An 8,165-nucleotide genomic window follows, 5' to 3' on the forward strand; every position below is an offset into this window, starting at 1 on the left:
AATGGGTTTCATATTCAATGTCGAAATTTTACTACTCTGTCGTCATTAATACGGAGAAGCATCGCACAAGCCCTCTGGTAAACAAAGTAGGCGCTGACTCTGATGTAGAAGGATCGCAAATTTTTTATAGCATCATCCTTTAATCATCTTGATGTGGAGCATGGAGAGCGTCAAGTCAACAAGCTATGCAGCATCATAAAAGGGCCCATCCCTCGCGCATCCCTCCTCTACTGGGGATGCCAGCGTTACGCAAACGCTCCCAGAATCTTTAGAGAGAAACTGCGTCTCAGCCTGCGGAGGAACCGGTGCTGCCGGGCTGGAACTCGCTTGGTATAAAAAGGGAATTACAAAGGGGAAAGGACATTCGGCAAGCATCCGCCACGTTAGCCTCTGCTTCAGTCAGCAAAGTGGGCTTACGAGAAAAAGAGACGGGTGAAAGAGATAGACTATACTTCTTGTGCCTGACATTTAATAGAGGGGGGGAAAGGCACCACTCAGTATGTAAGTGGTGGTTTTGATGAGGGTCTGGTTAAGGAGACCCGGGCCATGGCAGTCAGGGAAGATTCTGCCTCTGGGCTGCTTTATTCTACTTCTTCCCAGATGTGGAACCAGATGAGACAGATTTCTGATCCTGCCATGTTTTCCTTCCCATGATGCAACCTCCCCTCCAAACTGTAAGCCATGATAAATCCTTTCCTTCCATATACTGCTTGTGGCTGGGTATTTTGTCCCAGAAATCAGAAGGTAACTTCAACAACCACTCATCAAGAAGCTAACTCATAATTTGTTCCTCTAAGCCAAGACAAAAGCCTGTGGCTGGGAAAGTCATAGGCCCTGGGAGAGAAGCAAAGGTTATTGTTCTCTTGGAAGGATGTCATAATACCTTCTAAAAATTATGTTCATGCCCAAGAATAACTGCTAGTAACAGTCTCAGTTGGTAATTCACGGAGGAAAACTACTTTTTTTTATTAGCATATGCAATGTTTATTTCAGAGGCTCATAAGCAGTCAAGCTCCCATGACAAGTGACTATCGTGGTACAATGGACCAACATTCAGCCATGCAAGAAAAGGCTGTTTATGATAAACGATTTATGCCACTCCCTCCAAGGTTTAATGAATATTGCATAAAATACCACAGAAGTAACCTAAGAGCTGGAAGAAGCGGTTGAAGGCTGTGCAGCTCTTTCCTCCCTCCCAGAGGGAGCAGGGACGATCACAAGACTCACACAGGTGTCATGCTCAGGAAGCCCAATGTGATAAGAGTCCCTGGCCCCCCACCAAAGAAATATAAACAGTAAACAGACCCTTCAGTGGGAGCTGCTCATGAGTAACCATAGTGACCTTTTGTTGCTGATATAAAGCACCTGACTAAAAGCAGCTGTTAGAAGGAAAGTTGTCTTATTTTTAAATTTAATTACTTTATTTATTTTTATTTTGCCTTATACTCTCAAGGGGGACCTTCATGGGGGCAGTGAAAAAGTATGGCCTCAATAGAAGCTGTACATCACCTATGCCACAGCAGATGGAAAACTGCAGCAGGAGAGTGAGCTGAACTCTTGCAGGGGTGTTGGGTATAACAAAATTGAACTCACCACCAATAGCACACCTCCTCCAGCAAGGCTCCCCCTCCAAACCTTCCATCAGATGGGGACCAAGCATTCAAAACCTGAGTTTATGAGGGAAATCAAATAAAAATTATCCCAGTTAGGCAGGAAGATCTAGGGGTGCAAAACTTGTGAGTTACCATTCATACTGGGATGTGCTTTGTGATGACCCAGCTACCTTTGAGTTCCCCATGCCCTTGCAAGAAAGTTAGTCTTGGGTGGAATCGTTTCTGTGTTCTATCAACAGTACCCTATGTGGGGTGGATAGACATTTATTCAGTGTCCCTTGGAAAAGTCACACATTACCTGCTGATTCCATCTGGTTCACTCATGACAACACAGATATGGAATGGAATTATTTTTTGTTTTGATCTTTTGCCTGACTTTATGGAGGCAGGCTTTATGACTTAATAAATGATCTATTTTGGAGAAGGCTCTGTGGGCTGCTGAAAAGAATGAGTATTCTGTAGAATCGGGGTGGAATGTTCTATAGATGTCCATTAGGTCTAGTTGATCTGTGGTGTTGAGCTCTATTATTTCCCTGTTGATTTTCTGTTTGGATGATAGTGGAGTAATGAAGTCACTAACTATGATGGTGTTGGTGTTTATTTCTGTTTTGTTGTCAAGTAGGTTTTGTTTTATAAACTGTGGTGCAGCTGTGTTTGGTGCATACGGATTTGTGATTGTGTTGTCCTCACATTGAGTCATTCCCTGAGTGAGAAGTGGTCTACTTTATCCTTGTTGATTACTTTTTTTTTTTTTTTTTTTAAGAAAGAGCAGTAACTTTATTAGGAAAGTAAATGACCACTATATCTTAGTTGCAGCATCTCAAAATTCCTGTTTTGTTTGCTGGGATGATTTGACTCCTACAAAGGTAAGGTTGAGTTATTAGTTATCATAAAGGAGAAATTTAACATTTGAGAGTTTAAAAACTTAAAAAAGGGAGTTCCCTTTAAACCATTACCTTAATTTGGTTGATTATCAAGTAGTATGGTACCATCTACATGCATATTGTTCTTGCCTCAGATCTGGAGAAAAGACAAACAGCCACTTTTGTTAAAGTGGTAAATTTCTTTGCTCTGTACAAAACCCCCTGTTTATCCCTCAGACAGTCCATTTTGGAACAAAATTTTCCTCTTTTCCCCCAGCCAGTTCCAGTGGGTTCACCTTTTCAGGCTCTGGAACTAGGACAGGAAGTAAGACATGTGGATGTTTCTTCATTGGGAATCCTTGTTGATTACTTTTTGTTTGAAGTCTATTTTGTCAGATATTAATATAGCAACACCTGTTTCTTATTTCCATTTTCTTGGAATATCATTTTCTATCCTTTCACCCTGAGGAAGTATCTGTCTGTAGTGGTGAGTTGGATCTCTTGAAGATAGCCAATAGGAGAGTCCATTTTTCTGAGCCACCCTGTTAGCTTTTGATGAGTGAGTTAAGACTGCTGATGTTTAAGGTTATAACTTTGAGGTTCCTTTAATCCCTGCCATTATGAGATGCTTTATGGAATTTGGTGCTGTGGTGGTTTGATTCAGGTGTCACCCATAAACTCAGGTGTTCTGAATGCTAGGTTCCCAGCTGATGGGGATTTGGGAACTACCATTTCCTGGAGGCAGTGTATTGTTGGGGGCAGGCTTATGGGTGTTATAGCCAGTTTCCCCATGCCAGTGTTTGGCATACTTTCCTGTTGCTATTGTTCACCTGATGTGGGCCAGGGGGTGATGTCCACCCTCTGCTCATGCCATCGTTTTCCCCTGCCATCGTGGAGCTTCCCCTCAAGCCTGTAAGCCAAATCAAACCTCTTTTTTTCCACAAGCTGCTCTTGGTTGGGTGATTTCTGCCAGGAATGCAAACCTGACTGCAACAGGTGCTTTTATGGGCATTGTGATTTTGAGCCTGCTCCAGTTTTATTTATTGTGAGCTGCTTCTAGTAGGCTCTTGAGATTGGTTGTTTGACTCCTCTGTGTGGAATAGTTCCTGAAATATTCTCTGTAGGTTTTGTTTGTGTTCATATAATCACAGAGCTTATGTTTTTCATGAAATTGTTCCTTTCACAACCATTTTTTCTTTATTAGTTATGTACATACTCAATGTGTATACTGTCATGTGGGTACCATTGTTAGCCTCCTCCCTGTCCTTCTCCCTCTGCAGGGACTCTCCTCACTGGGGAATATGGGTCATGCATTTTGGGGTTAGCCATCAGTTATGGGGAGAGGCAATGTCTGTATGCATCATGTCCCAATGTATGGCTCTAACAATCTTTCTGCCCCCTCTTCCACAAATTTCCCTGAGCCTTGCTGGGTTCATTTTGGGTCTACTTCAGGGATGAGGTCTTGGGAGCCTCTGTGTCTTTGGATATCTGGTTCAGTAGGAGTTGAGTGTTCTCTGTGTCTGTCTCCTTCACCCTTGTGCTGGTACCAGGATCACCAAGAAAGCAGCACTCTTGCTCATTTCTCTAATTCCTCTATGGTTTCATCTGGGGCCCTGGTGAGGTGCAGTGGGCTGATTATCTCCTCAGTTTCTGTGTCCATCTGAAAAAGAGAAGCAGATTCTCCAATGGAGAGTGAAATCAGCTCCAGATAAATGGGATAACCATTATTATTTTAGAGATAACTTAATAGGTGTAGGTCCTCTTGTAGCCCAAGATTGGTGGGAGGTTGACAATGGAGAGTGGTCTTGTTTTCTGGATATGATTCTGACTGGTTTTCCAGTTCCAGCTATCAATTCTGTTCCACCGAACATATCCACTACCAACTCAAGAGCAGTTGGTTACCCACCATGGCTGTGTGCTACTATTGTACTTGGGTGAGCATCACCTTGGGTTATTTGCTGCTGAGTAGCTTAGACCACAGGTTGCTTGGACAGATGTTGCTCATTTTCCCCTAGTTGCTCATGTAGCACCTTCTGGCACTAGATGAGCTAATTGGCTAGGGACTGGATCTCTTCCAGATTCCATCCAGTTCTCTCCATGTTCTGTACCAAGAGCATATGTTGTCCTCAGCAGTAGGGTCTTACCAATAACCTTTGTCCTTTTGCCAACTATTATGAGGGATACTTCCAGAAGGTACAGTAGTTTGGGTTGGAAGCCATAGTTTTTTAGACTTTGAAGTTTTCCACTCCAGGCCCCTATGTCTTTCATTGTATCCACTGAGAATTCTTCTGGCTTTCAGAGTTTCATCATATTTATCTGTTCCTTGAGGTACAATTTTAGTTTAAGGTGTGATTTTCTTGATGCTTCCTTGAATTCATTCTTGCATTTGATCATATCTTCAATAAGCTTAATTAGGTGGTAATTGAGATCCACTACTTGTTGCCTTACCTTCAATTAATTTATATCTTGTTGAGGTTTCTCCTGTTTTCTTCATCTAAGTTAAGCCTAGTGATAAAAAGCTGTTTGCTCTAAGAGACAATATTGTTCAATTTCATATCTGTGATTGCTGGTTTTTGATCCCTTGCTTCCAGTTCAGCAATTTTTTTTTTTTTTTTGAGCAGGGTCCTATAACTTGCTGTCTTTTCATTTTGGGATTCAATTTCTGTTGTTTTCTCTTTGATTTCAACTGGAGGCTTCCATTGTGGGAGTTGGCATCCTGGTTGGTGATCTTTCTGTTTTCTAACTTTCTTTTTTTTTTTTTTTTGCATTGTGGTCTACCTATCTTGGGGAAAAGTCTTACTTTTTTGAAAAGGAAGCAAGTATTGTCCTTTTAGGATCTTCGGTGGGTGTTCTGTTTTAAATGGGAACTGGGTTGTGTAGGATGGGGTTATAACTGAAGATGCACAGATTGTGGAGATTTCAAGTACATCAAAGGTACCTGGAGAAATGGGATTTGGGGAAACGGGAGCTCTGGACTGACTACTCACTCCACTTTCATACACTCTACAGCACCATGGAACCAGGGGTTGGGAAACCAGGAGCCCGGAAGCTGGGGAGCCAGTTCCCACAGTGGTCCTTGTACCCTGTGGCTCCAGGGAATCCCGAGCAAAAAGCCTGCTTCCAACAGTTTGCACACAAGGACCAGGCCACCCCAAGACAGCAGCAGGGGCACCAGGACCAGGGAACTGGGAAGTGGGAAAGGAATGGGGAGCTCTGGCCTATCTACTCTGAACACAAACCCTCTGGACCAGGGAATTTGGGATTTGGGGACTCAGGGTCCATTCAATCAGGAAGGTGGAGCAAGGGGCCTGCTTCCCAAGTAGCCAGCAGGATCCAGGAAACCCCAAGCCAGCAGCAGGGGTAATGGGACCAGGGTACTGGGAGGTGGGAAAGGAATCTGGAGTTCTGGTCTACACACTCCAAGAGCAGACCCTCTGGAGCAGGATATCTAATGCATTGCTTTTATGCCATCATTATCGCATGGAAAGAAAAATACTAGATTTATTATTAGCTATTTAACCAAATACAAGTTAGACAAGGAAAGAAAATCATTAGCGTACTTTTTTTCAAATTTTGAGATTTTAAAAATATGCATCTTGCTATCTATTGGTCTTAATATTCACCTATTGAAATAATTTATCTTCAGATGTTGCTAAGTGAACATGAAATGTTCTCTACCCAGGACTATAAATATGGGTGATGAGTGCAGCTCATTCATCATTCCCCTCTCCAAACCTCATGCTGTAAGCATTTTTATTCCATGAAGTTCATGACTCATAAATCCTCTCAATGACTACAGGTTAAATTTATGTTACAAAGGAGGGGAAATTATATTTTGTATATCTTAAACGTATTGGGCACATAAGAAAATAGTCACTATTTCTGTTCATTTACAAGGCCTTGTATAGTTAGTATATTTACTTTTCCCTCAAGAAATGGAACATGCCTCCCATCTTCCTAGTCTTTCAGTGCTGGGTAAGCATGCTGATTTCCTTCCCAAAGGCAGCGTGTGGTAAGAGGAGAGTGAGGATTTGTTGTACCATGAATACCACGACTTCATTCAGGTGATTAAGACTCATATCAGCGGTGATATCTCATGTGGATGGGCTTCATGCTAGATATAATATGTGATTCAAAATACCACTTGAGGGCTGGAGTTATGGCTTAGGGTTTAAGGCACTTGCCTGTGAACCCTAAGGACCCAGTTTCCATACTGCAGGACCCATGTAAGCAAGATGCACAAGGTGGTGCATATGTCTGGAGTTTGTTTGCAGTGGATGGAGCCCTGGAACACCCGTTCTCTCTCTCTCTCTCTCTGTCTCAAATAAATCAATATTTAAAAAAAATACCACTTGTAACTGTATGGCCTTACTCTCTAAATCCATAGCCCCCATCTAGTCCCAAGAATAATATCAAACAACTACCAACAGGGAAATACCCAGTGAACATCTGAATAATATGCCTCAAAATTATGTTGGATCCTTAAACATGCTAATTTTTAGTATCTTTCATATCCAAAAGGAGAAACAACAAAAAGTGGGGGGGGGGGGGAAGGAATGTGATGTCCTCTATAGGATCATGAAGCTTAAAGGGAATGTTAGGAAATAGCCAAAGATGTCATAAAATGTAGACTTTATGGAGACAGGATTCAGGAGCTATTTGTTCTGTATTTTTAATTACTTTATAAATATGAAGCTGATAAAAATGTAAAGTTCAGATTTATAAAGGAAAGAAGATAGTGTTTAGAGGCATGGGTATGTTTTGAAGTGTGTGAAAAAGTGTGAACTATCATTTAACAATGAACAGGAGGGAGGATTGTGCTTCTCAGTACATGATCTGGATTAATAATAATGAATAAAATGTCTGTGTGGAATGCAATTTAAATATAGTGATTCAGCATTGTGGCTAATGTTGGCCTATAGTTTTAGTTCAATATTAAACCCCAGCTAGCTGTGCTTCCTTGAACATATGCCTCACTCCCAGTACCTTAGCTTCTGCTGCTGATTCAATGACTAGTTGGCCAGTAAGCAACACAACAAAAGCACTATGGTAAGCTGAATAAATGAAAACACAATTTGTATTAGTCAGGGTTCTCTAGAGGAACAGAACCTATAGGATGAATTGCATTAAAGGGGAGTTTAATGGATTAGTTTACGACAGTCCAACAACAGCAGATTACAGGCCTGAGAGTCAAGGAACCTGGCAGCTGCTCAGTCCACGAGGCTGGATGCCTCAGCAGTCCCCATCGGGCACTGGAGGCCTGGAGGCATCCTGAAGAGACGCTGCTCCTCCCTGGTCTTCGGTCCACACTGGAAAGCAACAAGCAACACTGGCAGCCAGCTGGGAGGGGAGGTGAATACCTTCCTTCCCATAGCTTCTTTTGATAAAGCCTCCCGTCCAAGAGGGGCCGCCTACCGTGGGGGAAGGGCTCTTTCTGGGGGAAAGATCCCTCCTTTAGTTAATCCTTCCTGGAAGCCACCTCAGAGAACCACTTATGAGGAATGTCTCTGGATTCCTACACAAATCAAGTGGACACAAACTTAACCATCACACAATTGTACAGTGAAAACCCATTTTGTAAAGCATTGCCAACAGAGATTTGAAAGCCAGTTTCTGTGACTAATAAACTTATAACCCAGGTAGAAACATCTATAAGACATGATTCATGCCATGTGTTGGAATGTCATCG

At 42.3% G+C, this 8,165-nt stretch overlaps 1 non-coding gene across 1 annotated transcript; it reads right to left on the minus strand.

Moving 5' to 3' along the window:
• Positions 1–2,704: 2,704 nt before the first annotated feature.
• On the minus strand, positions 2,705–2,831 carry LOC123460494. Its single transcript, XR_006637044.1, has one exon. It is a non-coding gene; the product is annotated as a small nucleolar RNA SNORD22 (small nucleolar RNA).
• Between the last annotated feature and the right edge of the window lie 5,334 nt (positions 2,832–8,165).

This window comes from Jaculus jaculus, chromosome 4 (assembly GCF_020740685.1).
Source record: "Jaculus jaculus isolate mJacJac1 chromosome 4, mJacJac1.mat.Y.cur, whole genome shotgun sequence".
Taxonomy (NCBI): Eukaryota; Metazoa; Chordata; class Mammalia; order Rodentia; family Dipodidae; genus Jaculus; species Jaculus jaculus.